Source organism: Artibeus jamaicensis, unplaced genomic scaffold (genome assembly GCF_021234435.1).
Source record: "Artibeus jamaicensis isolate MK-2021 breed Jamaican fruit bat unplaced genomic scaffold, CSHL_Jam_final contig_1015, whole genome shotgun sequence".
Classification (NCBI taxonomy): Eukaryota; Metazoa; Chordata; class Mammalia; order Chiroptera; family Phyllostomidae; genus Artibeus; species Artibeus jamaicensis.
In genome coordinates this window covers 4,790,733-4,800,428 of record NW_026521194.1, presented here as the reverse complement: position 1 = coordinate 4,800,428, position 9,696 = coordinate 4,790,733, and the positions used below count along the sequence as shown (strand labels likewise).

Below are 9,696 nucleotides of genomic sequence, written 5' to 3'. Positions count from 1 at the left end.
GCAACATGCACCCAAAAACTCGGCCAAGTACTAGCTTTGCAACTCTGGGCAAACTACATCATTTCTGTTGCCTTTGATTGTCTCATTTGTAAAATGGGAGAAATAGTAGTACCTACCTCATGAAGTTATTGAGAGTATTGAATGATGTGACATAGGAAGAGGTGCTTCTCAAAACAACGCCTGGTGCCTCTGGTGAGCTATCATGATTAGTATTATTAATCCAAACCCACATTCCCCTCCACCCAGATGGCCATGTTTACCTCCTTCACAGGAAAAATAGTATTAGAAACTTTGTCATGACCAAAGCAGATGATGGCAATCGGACGAATAATGTATTTATTAATGAATTTAAACAAGAACATGCAGAATTGCTGCGCTCACCCTTTATCCTGTTGAAATACTTTTGAGTGCTCTTCACAGGAGATCCATTTAGGGACAGTTCACAGAAAAACAGAATCTGGGGAAACATCTTACCAGCTGGGTTCTGTAGGTAAAAGCACGGTTGAAGGCGATTTAAAGCAATGTGATGACTAGATGTAACGTGGCGACTTAGACTGGATTCAATTCTGAGACAGAAAAAGGGGATATTAGTGGGAAAAGTGAACTGCAAATAAAGTCAAGAAGTTAGTTGACAGTCAGGCACCAATTTCAGTTTCTCGGTTATGTGAAATGTTTCACCAGGTGCTACATCAGTAGAAAGCCTGTGTAAATGGTATGCAGAAATTCCCTTATGCTTCCAAGTTTCCTATGAATCTAAACTTCTTCTAAAGTAAAAACGACAAGTTAAAAAAGTCAACTAAGTGACAACACAAACCTTACTGAACTGTGTCAGAACCTGAACATACAAGGTCCTGGTAACATTCCTACTTCATAGATGAGAAATCGGCTGAAAAACAACAGACTGTGTGACGTGCCCAAACTTATAAAGGGGGTAAAAGTAACAGCACTAGGTCAGCTTATAGGTAACTTGACCAGTGTTCTAACTTTTAATCTTGTCCTTAAATTATTTAGGACTTCTTTTCCACACATTCCTTTCCTTCTTTTGATACTACAGATTAAACACACAGAATTAAGTAGTTCAGGTATAAAGCTTTCTGAGACATGGTTTTTATTATAATTTGTACACTATACTTATACCTTTAGGACCATAATACATCCCAAATTTCTATTCATTTATTTCAAATTAAGCTGGAACCATTTCATCTGCTCTCCACCTGGATTTGGTGCCGCTTGGTCCTTAGAGGTTGGACAAATTAACACGTTAAAGCAGTTATAGTGACTGACACAGAGTATATGGCCAGTCAATATTAGCATCTTTATTGTTATTATTGTTTTTATTGATAATGTCTCAGGTCTGATTCTAATTCACTAAATGTTTTGAATTCTCGCTACTCTAACATTTAATCTGCCCACTGAGCTTTTAATTTTAATGTCTATATGTTTTTGTTCTGTAAGTTGCCTTTGGATTGGTTTTCAAAAACTTAGCTATTTTATAGGGCATTGCTTTATTTCCATATGCATTTTATACTTTATTTCTCCCTTTAAATCATTTTAAAGATGCTTTATAAATGTTCCTATTTCATAGTCTTTTCTGTTCCTGGAGAGAACAATTCTCTCCTTTTTTTATCACCTGATAAAAAACAATGGAGTGTTTTTATGTGTTTGTCATTTTATGTTTGACCTCACTTTTATGACACTTTTTTAAAATGTCCTGTCAGAGTTATTGAAATCGAACCTCTGGAGAAGTTTTAGTCTTATTTCTACCCCTTGTCCCAGGAGAATCTCTGCTCTAAGTCTCATTTTTATGTAAATTTTATCCTGGAATTTCCTCAACACAAAGGTAATTAAAATTCAGACTCCAAACTTATGAGAACATAGTCTTCATTTTTCAGCAGAGACTCAGGTTTTTTTTGTTTTTTTTGCCTACCCTGATCTGTCCCTGAGATGAGCTTCCTTGCTGCCCCCCAGAGTCAGTAGGTGGTTGTCCTTTTTAAAAGTTTCCTTTCCATACACTGCGCCCGTCCCAGTTTTCCGCGTGTGCTTTGTTCTCAGTACTGGACCCCCTCCCACTCAAGACACTTTGTTCTTCTTTCTCCAGACTGGTTAGCAGAGTTTTTGAAGTTCTATATGAATTTCAGGGTTTTTTTTTCTGTTTCTATATAAAAACACCACTGGCAGTTTGATAGGGGTTGCACTGAGTCTGTGCATCAAAACCACAATGAGATATTACCTCATACCTGTTGGAATGACTATTTTCAAAAAAAAGACAACAAGTATTGTTGAGGATATGGAAAAATTGGAACTTGTTAAATGTTCTTATCACACAAGAAGATTGGAGGAGCAGGAGGGAACTTTGGAAGGTTCCTCACTGTGATGTGGTGATGGGGTCGTGGGTGTGTGCATGTGTTCAAACTCATCAAAATGTACACATTAAATATGTATACAGGTTTTATAGATGAACTGACCTCAATAAAGTTATAAAGTATTGAGTGCAAAATGGATTTAAAGGTAATTGTAACAAAACAAAAGTAAAAAGCTTCTTCCTCTGTCTTTGCATGGTCCGTGTCATGGCCAAGTCCAGTGCTGTCCACCAGGTGGCTCCTCTGTCGCAGGTGTCTGCACTCTCTGCCATCCTGGTGCTACACTCTTCTGTGTCCCCTTTCTCCTGGTGAAATTGGCCATTGTGATGTTAATTTTATGTGTCAACTTGGCTAGTCCATAGCACTCAGATTTTGGGTCAAACACAGTTCCAATGTCACTGCGAAGGTAGTTTTTAGGTGAGATTAACATTTAACTCAGTGGACTTTTAGTAAAGCAGATTACCCTCCACAACGTGGTTGAGCCTCACCCAACCAGTCGAAGGCCTTAAGAAAAAGACCTTCTTCCGGAGAAGGAGGAACTCTGCCCGCAGACTGCGTAAGAGTCGAGCTGCAACACCAGCTCTCCCCTGGGTCCTCAGGCTGCCCGTCCGCCTCGTGGGTTTTGTCCTCACCAGCCCCGCGTTGCCCGAACCAATTTCTTACACACACATCAACGCCCTTCTGGTTGTTTGTCTAGGGAACCCTAACTAATACAGCCATGTTTTTTTAAAGTTTCTTATTTTTGTTTTATCTAAAAGCCCTAGATGCTTAGAGAAGTGTGTGTATTATCTGAGTGGTTTTCTTAAAGAGTCACCCAAAATATTCTTAATATGTTTAAAAAGACTTTATTTTATACACAAAACAAGAAAGCACAGCTTATTTCCCTTAACTTTTTAAAAGACTGTAACATGACAGTTAAATGTGTAAGTAATAGTTTTCACTGAAGAAAAACTTCCCAAGGTAACATCTATGACAAAAACAAACAAACCAAACTCAGTACGCTGGGATTGCACGTCAGATCTTAGTTACCAGATGAGGGGGTTCAGGTGACGCGCATCCAGCTTCTCATGTGACATGATAATGCACTGCTTTAATTTCTAATTAATCCAAAATCCACCGTTTAAAAAAACCAGTCAGCCATTCAGCCATGTCGGAGTGCAGGTTTCAGATTTGATTATCAGTAGCTTCCTAAGTTCAGAGCTTCCTAAGGAAAACAAAATAAAAAGAGGTGTTTTATGGAGACCTACTAATACTTAAATAGTTCTCGTAGTTAGGAGACTGATACTTGATAAGCATCTATAAGGTCCTGCCTCCGAATGTTAATAAAAGGCAAGGTTTGCCGTTCACTTCAAAGCATCCCAGCTACACCAACAAGCTGGCAGACCAGACATGTAATTAAGTTGACTTAGCGGATTCGTTTGACCATACTATGGTTTATTTGCTTGTCCCCATGGGCCATGAGATAGTCCGAGTATGTGTGGGCATGTACATACTTATACATACATAAAATGTCCTATTTAATAGTAATAATTAATCAGCAGTAACCACCCATAGTGTTCCCTACACGGCAGTCACTCTGCTTTGCATTTTCCGTGCGCTGTCTCATTTCAAACTGACCACTAAGCACATCACTATGGGTGTCTACTTTGTCTGTCTCATCTTCCAGATGAGAAATCTAAGGCTCCCAAAGGTTAAAAAATGTCATAGCTAAAAACTGACAGAAATGTAGTCCAAATGTTGGTCCAGGGACCAATCAGTAAGCCTCCGATTCCTCAATGTAGAAAAGGAATATATAAATACTAATAACTATTATTATTTAAATAATTATATTTAAATAAATTATTTAAATAATAATAATTATTATATCAACTATTGTGTATAAATTGCTTAGGTTTTTCAGGCATTGTTGTATGTGTTTGGGATATTTTAGTTGATTTAACCCTCACTACTATAACCCCCATTTTTACAGATGCAGAACTATAGTAAAAAAGTGTGGAATAACTTGCCCAAGATCACACAGCAAGTGGGGACTCGAACCAGGTATCCGGCTCAGTGACCCTGGCTCAGGGTCAGGTCTTCATTCCTCCAAGCCAGTGTTATGCCACCACGAGCCTTTGCAGGGAAACAGAAAGAAGACCTTGCGGAGTTTCCGAGAGATCAGATGACCTTCAGAGCAATCATAGGTATAACTTGTTCTTCTTAGTCTCATTCTCTCCCGGGTGTCACGCTGGCAGTTTCCCAGAGGGGACCTGATGTGTGACACTGTCACAGATCAATGTAGGAGACAAAGGGACGCCTGCAGTCACCTACTCAGGCAGTCATCAGAGAGACGCTACCAAAGGAAAAGGGGCCACTTTTGGAAAAACACAGCCATTATTTACTAGAAAAATGATATTTAGGTTGACAAGTAATGGGCTGTTCTTCCTTCTTTAAAGCTAATAGGAAATAACTGGCATTTTTTTCGGTTTCAGTGTTTAATGTGGTAAATGCCAATAGATATGAATCATAAACAAAAGCTCTTTAGGGTCCTCAGTAAGCATTGGAATGTAAAGGGAAGCATCAGAAACCCAAAAGTCAAGACTATACTTTCAGGGATCACTTCTATAGTCTGTTACTAGAGAAGTTTCTCTGAACGTGGAGAGCACCGGAAACCCAAAAGACAGACAATGACGACTATGCCACACCATATTTCAACAACAGTATCTAGTCATAGGTGTTTTTTGTGAGGATTAAATGAGTTGCCCCAAGTGAAGAGCTTAACATGGAACCTGGCACATGGAAAGTGTCAATATATGTCAACAATTATTGTCATTATTTCTAGACATGTAAAAATTTGCCTGAGGTCACACTGTTAATGACAGATGAGGGGCCTCAAAAAGCCACAATCCTCAATAGTAACATAACAAGCTGCCTTCAGGAATGTTTTAATAAACTTTATGGCCAAGTTCACTTCCAGAGACTAATAAGAGCATCACAGAAAAGCGAACTGTCTTTAACTAATACCAGTGGGGAAACAAGATGCTGGGGTGTAAAGAATTCCAAGCAAATGGCCATGATCTAGATTCCGGGACCAATTCCGTTATTAGTAAAGGTGTGACCCCAGGCAAATCACTTGTGATCTCCAAGTTACTGTGTTCATACGTGTAAAATACAAATGGTCTATCACTCATCCACTTCACAAGTATAAAATGACTTCATGCATGTGAAGTCTAACAATTATAAAATAAGTAAAGCGTTTCCTGCCTTGGTTCTCATAGTGAAATAAATCCCAAAGGGATTAAAAATGTTAATGTCAAAAATGCAACCAAAAATTACTGGAAGAATACTTAGGGAAAATTTTATATAACCTTAGAGTTGGGAGAAGTTTTCTCCTAAATTTTTCACCAGCAAGAGCTCTCTGTCCTTGGCAGTACCTCCACGCCCAGTGGAAGTGGCCTCTCCACTGCCCCCTGGGGGGATTAACCCTGCATTGCCTGGGGAACAGCAAGGGTGTCCTCTGAGACAGTTGCGGGAAAGATGTCACTTCCCCTCAGACCCACCCCGCCACCCTCCTTCACTCCAGAACCACAGTAGAACCACAGTCCACTCAAGTCCCAGCAGGTCCCTAAAAGTGAGACACAAAATGTGAGTCATGAAGAGGTATGCTACACTTCAAAATACCTGCTTGAGTTTTCTAACTTATGCAAGCAGAAGCCCAGGGAAATGTGTGGAAATGGATGCCGAGTGTGTGGGATGATGGGGGAGGAACACAAAGTCGGACCAGGCCAAATTTATTAACATGAGCTCCCTAAGCAGAGAGCCTGCATTGAGGTGAGGGAGTTAGAAAGGCCCTAACAGTAGCTATCTTCGGTAAGATCATGAATAATTTTTCCCTCTATACTGATTTTATTTACCATTTTTTGTACAAAATGGATAACTTCCATAATTTTTTTTCTTAAGTAGACGTATAAGCAGGTATGAGAGCATGTTGGAGATGCAACATGCTTTTTCACTGAGGCAGGCTGATCCAGTCCTGGCTCTTCCCATGACCTTTGCTCCCTTGAGTGCTGAACAAGTCACTCAACCCCTCAAGGCTCAGTTTTCTCATCAAGTTGTTGCGATGAGTGACGCAAAATATCTGAAGTCTTGACACAGTTCCTGAATAAAATAAACACGTAGTAGTTGCTATTCTTGTTTGTGTGATTTTTATTTTGATTATCACTAGCCCTGCAGAGTCTGTACTGTGTACCAAACAGGGTTTTTAAATATGTACACATAACAGAGATGGGGCCAGGCCGCTTGGGGCGCTTCCTTAGTCTACGGAGCTAGCCATCCGCCAGGGCCCCTCCCGAGGAAGAGGTGGTTTCTAAACCACCACACTCTTCTCCCTACAGGGCACTTTTTGTTATAACCATGTATTAACTATTAGTCGTGTATCTCATTGAGACCATCAAAACATGTTTAGCTTATTGCTTAACTGTGCTACTAAGTGGCAGCAATGACAAACAGTGGGAAAATGTCGTTGCCAAGGATAAACTACTTCAGAAACAAACTAAGAACCTAGTGCTGTATGGGCTGACCATGGAATTAGTCTCCTTTTATAACATCATAAAACAATATAATGATATGTTACAACAAAAAACAAATTTTAGATAATGTCAAAAGTAATCTTCATTATCCTTCTAAAGTATACAGATATTATAATAATAAATAACAATATCAGAAATCAGGCAATTTTTCAAATTCCAAATATCTGACTTCCAAGTGAACCTGTGAACTATAACATATTTCTTTTTTAAATAAAATTATATAATTGTTGTTCAAGTACAGTTTTCTGTATTTTACTCCCATCCCAGCTCACCCCCCACTAGTGCTCCCCACCTCCCTCCTATTTCCACCCCCCTTGTAACATATTTCTAACTTGGGGAGAGAACACTATCTATATACCTATAGCTATATACAGTATTAAATTTTAGTTTTTGTTACAGACCATATTACTTAACAGAATCTCTAGGTTGTCAGTATAAAAATGTTTCATTTAACATTAAAATCATTTAATTAATGATTAAAATCATTTAATCATTTAACACTAAAATCATTTAATTAATGATTAAAAACAATCATTTAACATTTTGGGTGTTGTAGACTTTTTTAAGAAAATTAGGTCATGTAAATCAAGCCACGTTGGAGGAAGTGACTTCCTGTGCTTTTAAAATATGAAACCGGTGATTAAAGAGTCTCCTCGGATCTGGAAAGGGTCAGAGGAGGAGTGAGTGTGAGCAGCATTTGATTCCCCCAATGAATGATGGACGTCTCATCTCCCTAGTACGACACAGTATCAAAAGAGCAGAAGGTGGCGATTTTGCTAATAAGTCTTAGATAAAAGGGCAAAGGAAAATCGTTGGACACATTACGTTGACTCATGTGAAGTCCCACTCCATTCACTATGTACCACCCGGCCTCGCGGCCACCCAGCGAGGTACATATCATGTGGATGAAAGTCTCATTCCCCAAAGTTTTTCTTCGTTCATCTGTTTGGTCTGCTGTGAACAGAAATGTATCACATTTTAGAAATTCAGAAAAACTCCTGGGTTGTACATGTTAGGTCACAATGGGTCACTGCCACTGGAAAAGCAAAATTAGAGTTTTAGGAATGCTAAATAAGTAAATAAATAAATAGCTGTGACCTTTGCTCTGATGAAGGAAAGTTAGTGTGAAACTGGACAGAATTAGGCCGCTATCCCAACCCTACAGGGAAACATTCTGATACTTACAAGGGTAATATTGTCAACTTTGGAGGAGTCATTAATTTACAAGTAGATAGTGGACTGCTGCTGAGGGCAAATTTGCTCCCATAAAAACGACCCAGGTAGTAGATTAAAATACAGATTCCCAGGGGGCACCGGGGAACCTGCATGTTTTTAAAGTGCCCCAACCCTTAAAAACTGATGGAAAGCCAATTTGGGAATACTGACTTAGAAAGTAAAAATGACAATCAAATCAACTTTTGGTAAACTAACCTGCCACCATCCAATGACATTTGAGTAAAAAATCAAAGTTGGACACCCCTGCGTGGGCCATCAGCCAGGAATGGCGGGACCAGGTTTTCTACGTATAAATATCCCTTGCAGAGGCAAACGTGAAGAGCCCTTAGCAGAATTCACCTCTCACCAGGTGTTAAGTGTCCTGTTCAATCAAAAGCCCAGTTGTTTTTATTTTCCTGCCGTAATTAGTTACTGGCACTCGCGGGAATGAGATCTTGAGACATGTCTGTCAGCGACTTTTCAAGGATCCGCCCTCTGCAGCGATGGGCAGTTTCCTGATGCCTGTGAGACTTTGCTGCTTCCCCAGGACCCCACCCCTCCAGAGAGCACGTCTGTTCGTCTGTTCAGCTGGGATCGTCAATGCTGCGACCGCAGGCCACGCCAGCAGCCCTCTCTGGCTTGCTTAGCCACCTCCCACACCGCAGGGCAGCTCTCAGATGCTCTCCTCTGAGGCCTGGAGGCCCCTGGAGTCTTGTCAAAGTCTGTCACGGATGAAGAGTTTCTAGGGAAAGATGCTGCCAGAACATGTGTCAAGAGAAAAAAGTAATGATAAGAAACCACCAGGAGTGAAACATAAAGGTTATTACTGTCACAGATCAACGCCACGTAGGAAAGCCAAGCAGTGGGGGTTGGAGGTGGAAAGGACACAGAGTTTGGAGTCAAAAATAGATTTGAATCCCAGGCCCTTCAGTGCCACCAGTAATAGTTATACCTCGCATTTCTGAGCTATGTCTGAGCACATTACAGGCATCTTCTCATTGAATTTGTATAACAAACACATGAGATAAATTCTACTGTATCATTAGCTTGGTTTTCTAGATTGGAGAATGAGGAAAAATGAGGGGCACCACAAACAAAAATGCTCCTTTTAGTCCATCAAAGAATTCCTTTCCTTTGAAACTCCTATGATGGGCCATTTTTTGTACTCCTGCCAACTATATTCGGGAAGTTAGGAATCCAAAATGCCTGTGTAATTAATTTCTGGTATAATCAAGGGAGAGTGGGTCTGTTAAGAAATATGTTCTGCAAAGCAGCACAGTGACATTTAATTAGTTGGAGAAAAGGCCCAGACACAAGCATTGTTCTGATTTTCTTTTTTAAAGCTTCCCAATGATTTCAACATTCAGCCAGTTGAAGAACCACTGAATTATTGATAGCCTCTCTCTCAAAACCCTTGTGTCTGAATGGGTGACCCACAGACTTCCTGCATCAGAATCACCCAAGAAGATCATGAAAAAGGTAGGTCTCCAGGTCTTATCCCGAAACTACTGATTTAGAATGTTTGGGACTGGGGCCCCAACACCAGCTTTCAA

At 40.0% G+C, this 9,696-nt stretch overlaps 1 pseudogene; it reads left to right on the top strand.

Annotated features, from left to right (window-relative positions):
• Positions 1-4,936: 4,936 nt before the first annotated feature.
• On the top strand, positions 4,937-5,075 carry LOC119044755 (uncharacterized; annotated as a pseudogene).
• The last annotated feature ends 4,621 nt before the right edge of the window (positions 5,076-9,696 follow it).